This window comes from Littorina saxatilis, linkage group LG12 (assembly GCF_037325665.1).
Source record: "Littorina saxatilis isolate snail1 linkage group LG12, US_GU_Lsax_2.0, whole genome shotgun sequence".
Lineage (NCBI taxonomy): Eukaryota > Metazoa > Mollusca > Gastropoda > Littorinimorpha > Littorinidae > Littorina > Littorina saxatilis.
This window is the reverse complement of record NC_090256.1, coordinates 43,289,603-43,295,662: the sequence shown is the minus strand read 5'-3', so window position 1 is coordinate 43,295,662 and position 6,060 is coordinate 43,289,603. Positions and strand designations below refer to the sequence as shown.

Sequence of the window (6,060 nt, the reverse complement as noted above, 5' to 3'; positions counted from 1 at the left end):
CGAAAATCAGTAGATCTAGAGCAAGGTAAACATACGTTTTTCAAAGCTTGTTCACAAACACACACACACACACACACACACACGTACACAAACACACACACGCTCACACCATCACACACACACACACACACATGAAAGAGATGGAATAGCTGATCGAGTGATGACAATGTTGATTGATAAGTATTTTTTGGTGCGGTGAACTTGAGGCTATATTGTTCTATCAATCCATCGATATATTTTACACTTTCACCCCAGAAATGAAGCACGTGTACACATATTGAACACAAGAATCATTTTAACCTTTCATTGGTATTGTTTCCTTTTTTTGCAGACATGTTGGCAGGAAGTGAGTGTTTCACCCCACTCTTGCAAGGTAGGTTGATCACTGATGACAAGTTCTGATTGTTTTTCCTTTTTAAACGGATGACAATCCGTACTCTGCAGATGGATCTAACCGAGATGGATCTAACCGATACACGGAAGCAACATTGGGAACAAACTGTTATTCAATCTGTGAATATTTCATGTGTGAGGGGTATAACTGCAGGTATTACCTACGTTCGCTAATGTAGAGAAATGATTTTTGACTCAAACTTCAAGTTAAATTGTTTCTGCTGTCAGAGCCATCTTTCTGAAGGAACAATGAGGGCCCCAAAGGGTTTAAAATCGTGATCGTGATTGGCGTTTTTTTACCTTTCTGTGACCGTGATTGCCGAAATTTCCATTTCTGTGATCGTGATGGGACTTTGCCCGTGATCCGTGATGACAAAAAAATCAAGTCTCGTGATCGTGATCGTCATTTGTTTTCGTGATCGTGATGGGCATTATTGCAAAGCATTTTATTTTCAACGTACATTTTTCACAGCTGTAATATTCTATGATCCTCTATTCGTCAAGGAGCCAATCCCGATTGAAGGGGAAGCAACAACACATTCAGAAATATGATTTTGACAGCGATTGCTTCCCTTTAAAAGAACCAATCACACACAAAAAGAGATCCAATCAGAAGGCAAATTGCAAAAGTCTGCCAAACTTCATCCAATGGAAGGGCTTCGTGCAAAAGTTTTGAGTGCATTCAGTCAAATTCGAATTCGAAGATCAAAAATGGCGTGCAGCGGTACTGTCATCGAACTTCTGTTATATTTTGTGGATTCAAGCCAGACCAAAGCAGGCGGCGAGAATGCCTTCCTTGGCGGAAAGGTCAGGCTACGGGTCGGTCTTTCCGAAGACGAAATATCAAGGTATGTTGATCTATGTTGCTCTATGACTGTTCTGAATGTAGGCAAAGATCTTGAAATTTGTTCAAGATCTTTGAGTTTGAGTGAGATCATTGACATTGTCGACATTGCCACGTCCGGCTGTCACTCGCTCAGTGTGACCTCGACTGGTTCGAGATCGAGTCTGCGTGTAGCCAAAACCGAAACTAGAAATGTGTTTTTCATCCCAGCAACGTGGACACGCTTGGCATAGATTCTAATTGTCGCTTCTTTGCATTAAGCTTGGATTTATTTTAGCGCCTGTAAACTTTAATATCAACAATGGGTTAAATTCAGAAACAATGGCGGGGCCGAGACGTGCCAGTTTGGGTCACTTGATCCTCATGTCAAAGACGATCAAAGTCATGTTCGTTGGGGATTTTGTCAGGCATGCTACTTTTCCGGTAATTGCCGGAAATCCGATAAAGCCGTTTCCAAAATCCGGTAAAGTCAAATTTATTCCGGTGAAGTTGAACAATTTCCGCAAAAACGATCCATGTGAATATCGCGCAACGCGACCGGGCGCCGGTCTCAATGAAGCCAGCGCACAGTAGTGTTGTTTTCACCAGTTTGGAGGTGTGTTGAATGGTGGTGGGGGGAGGCTAAAATGGGATTTTTAACAAGATCACAACACTATTACAGCCCTGAAAATGATGCCCAGAATGCACCAGATTGCACAGTTTTAACCGTTTTTTGAAAAAATGTCCGGGGGGGCATGCCCCCGGACCCCCCTAGTTGGCTCGCCTGCTTTGCAGGCTCAGGCTTGTGGCTTCGCCACTGGCACTGCGCGCTTCTTTCAGGTAAAACCATTTCTTTTCAAGGCCATGAAACCAGGCGATGGTGTACCTCAAATTGTATGGCAAAGTTGAAAATAAAGAACCCATCACACATACATGTACTTTAATTTCAATCCACCCAATAGTTTTTGAGAAAATGGGTTTACAAGCTTTAGCTCTGGAAATGTGAAATTGTGCAAGTATATATTCATGTGTGTGAGTGAGGGTGTGTGAGTTGAATGTGTATGAGTGTAGAGAGAGAGAGAGAGAGAGAGAGAGAGAGAGAGAGAGAGAGAGAGAGAGAGAGAGAGAGAGAGAGAGAGAGAGAGAAAACAATGAAAACAACATTCTTGTTACTGATTATGTATTTCTATGTGTGTATGAAAGAGAATTAAAAAAAAAATAATAAAAAAGTGCAACAGTTCTCACTTTGTGTTGAATAAACAATAGATCCAGAGGAGCGAATTACTGTGTGGTTGTGTTTACTTTGACACTGACGTGCTTTCTGTACATGCAACTTTTACCGTGACCGTGATTTGCCACTGGTGTTCGTGATCGTGAAAACAAAAATCAAGGTAACTGTGATCGTGAAAGCTAAAATTTCCCTTCCCGTGATCGTGATGATACCCCCCCTTTGGGGCCCTCAACAATATTTTACATGCCACTGGATTGTTGTATATTCCTTCTTATTTTGCAATGACAGGCTCAGCTTTCATTTGATTGTAATGTGTTTCTTATTTGAAGCTTTGTATCATAAAAGCTCTGTAGAAGTGTTGCACTTGTTTTGCAGACTGCATTAGGCGTGGTACCTATTGCACACACCCACACCCACACCCCCCCACACCCTGCCTATTTATCTAAAACACCCACCCACACACAAACACAGGGTGCTGACAAAGGATTTTTTTTCCATTCTCCTTCAGGCCATCGCTTAATTTCTTGCAGACTGAGGAGCAATGGACGTTTGAGCAGCTCCTAAACCTGGGGCACACAAGCCACAAGGTAAAGAAGGTATCAGTATACATATGAACAAATGTTTTCCCTTTGGTTTTTATCGCACCATTTTTTCATAAAACTCTGTAAATTGTGGCAATTACACATTATGCCAATAACATTATTATGAAGAATGAAGATTTTCAACTTATCATTGAAGAAATGAAATCAAGCATTTTTGTTCATTCTGTATTTGATGATTATTTTCCAGTCTTTGGGTTGGCATAGTGGGTGAAATAAGGGTGAGGAGTGTCGGTTGGTGTGATTTCTTAGGTCTTGGTGATGTAATATTTTCCCTACGGTATTATTCATGGTTATCATAGTGCAGATTCCAGGGAAACGGTTTTTTGAACAGCCTCTTAAACTGAAAAGCCACAAGGTCAACAACATAAACAGGTTACTGGTGTCTCGGGCATTGATGTTTTTAAAAAGATTTGCACAGCAATTTTTGTGTGTGTAAAGAGATAATGAAAATAAAACATAACAACTTTTATATTTTTGAAGTGGAATTAAATGTTTTCATTTTTTTATTTTGAAGTGTTTTTGTATGCAGGTTTTATTGGATGGGTGGGGGGTGGTTTTGATGGTTCTGATTTATTATGATGTAAGGGTGGTTTTTTTCCTTAATTATTTATTTAATTGGTTTATGCAGACTTCATGGCAGCCACTGACCAGACGATATGACAGCCATGAATATCGAACGCAGAAGAAGAAAAAGAAGAAGACAGTCTAACAGGAAAATAATTCTGGTATGCTCATAATGTCTATGCCAGTTAAAAAAAAGTCATGAATTGAAGTTTACCCAGGTTAGACATTAGCATGTCGTAATTGTGACAATGAATGTATCCGTAAACGCACCAAGAGACTTACTTAGAAAAATTGAAGTCATGCATCGTCAATATGACTACAATCACAAACTGAATAAGGGGAAATCATGTCAATTTGGTGGTCTGGATCATCAGCTGTTGCTCATTCGCTATAATGGTCTACTTGACAAAGCCCGTCTTCATGTGCTTCTTTGTTTCTTTATACCTAGTGTAGACAACATGTAGGCGTTTGCAGACTGTTTATTGTATTGCTGTTGTTTGTTTGTGAGTAAACCTATGGTGTGACCTCAATTGTTTGAAATTTGTTGTGTAAGGTGTTTCTCCATGCCCCCAGAAGACCCGACTTTATATTAAAACCTTCATACCCTGCAAATACTTGCATACTAGATGTTGTTTCTTATTGTAATGATTGGGGACAGGCAAGCTCTTAAATTGTGCAAACCTTCAGAAAACTGTCAAGTTTGATTTGCTAGAACAAGCGATATTAACACGTTATTAAGATGAATATTTGATTAAATATGTGCAGGAACTACTTCAGCAGATTCATATGGCCAGTCTCACAATGCAAGGAAGGTGAGTAGATTGAATTATGTCTATCCCACCTGTTCTGTGTTTAGTGTCAGCCGTGATTGCCTGATGAGAATTTGAAAACATGTTTCTAACTAACATGAACCCAACCATGAAACGTGATGTAGGTGAGTAGCCCATCTAGAAAAAAGAACCTGTTCTAATTCCGAATTAGAACAGGTTCTTTTTTCTAGATGGGCTACTCACCTACATCACGTTTTATGGTTGGGTTCATGTCAGTTAGCAACATGTTTTCACATAGAAAATGGTGGGCACCTGAACAAATATCTGCACATTACAATGAAGTCTTACTTTGTGATCTGATAATTAAATAACCCCCACCCCCCACCCCCCCCCCCCCCCCCCCCCACCCCAAGAAGAAGCTCACATAACTACCAACTACACAATTTCATTACAGAATCAAACAATGGGAAGAATCAGGATTCAGCAGTGCTAGGTCGTTGAGGGGGATAGCTATCACCAGGCACTCAGCAATGAATAGTTGAGGTTTTCACGGACATTAACAAAATCCGGTAACCTACGGACAGTAAATTTCACAGGGAAGGGAACAAGAACGTCAAAAATGGAAAAGTATGTTTTTTCTTTCAAACCATTGATAGAGCTCTGAAGCTTCACACAAGTTTTGCAGAGAGAGCACTCGGCCTATTCATTTTTGGCACTAAAACATGCGCACACACAAAAAGAAAGTTTTTAAAAAGTGGCGCCGATGTATTCTCACACTCACAGCCTTAGAATATTGCAGTTTGTATGTTACCAAATTGAGGCATGATTTTACTCCATGCAATTACCTGACCAAATCTGCGACAGTCGGGCAAACTTCTTACAAGTCGGATTGGGCCTTCAATCAAATACTCAGAAACCAGCAGCTACTTTAAGTAATACTAGTTTTGTTGTTATTTTGTACAGCTTGTACTGAATGTGTTTTCGTTTATCTCCTCAGAATCGAGTCAGCCAGAGAAAGACCATTGAGAGGGAGAGCGCACAGTAAAGCATATATGGCATGCACTTCGGTGGACCAGTGCCATCATCTTCATAACAAGAGATGCAGATCATATTTTCTTATGTTTAAGTATAGCTGTTAGCAAAAGTATTTGACGATTCTTGGGTACGACTTTCGTGTTTAATCCTATTAGCTTGTGCACAGCCTCAAAATCTGTTTTATTTTGATTTATCATTTATAGTTTGAATTTTTTTTTAATGGAATTAGTCCAAATGTAAATACATCTAAGGCTGCAATAATGTTTTCTTGTATATACCCTTAAAACTACCTCTTCGTGTAAACAAAATTTAATTGTAAAAAGAAGTGTTTGTTCAAGGGAGATAATTTGAAGCGAATTTTTTTTTAAATCAGTAAAACTGCGTAGTGACATCCTCAGTTAAATAAAAAGAATAAGGAATAAAGGTATACACACAGGTTGTACCCATTTTCCTGATTGCACTGCTTTTAAGTAGAAAGCTTTTTTTCTCAGAGTTATTTTACAAATAAAATCCAAGGGAGGCAATTGATATGATAAAAAGGAAGAATTTTTCTTTTCTTAGAATACTGTACACATTTAGTAAAGTATAATTTACAAGACAAAACACAGGGTTTTTGGTTTTTTTTTTCTGTGCCTACTACTT

The 6,060-nt window shown here is 39.3% G+C and overlaps 1 long non-coding RNA gene across 1 annotated transcript; it reads left to right on the top strand.

Moving 5' to 3' along the window:
- Window positions 1-303: 303 nt before the first annotated feature.
- Window positions 304-5,658, top strand: LOC138982003 (uncharacterized). The gene is made up of 5 exons (XR_011460758.1): window positions 304-373; window positions 2,956-3,034; window positions 3,678-3,774; window positions 4,379-4,425; window positions 5,381-5,658. It is a non-coding gene; the product is annotated as an uncharacterized lncRNA (long non-coding RNA).
- The last annotated feature ends 402 nt before the right edge of the window (window positions 5,659-6,060 follow it).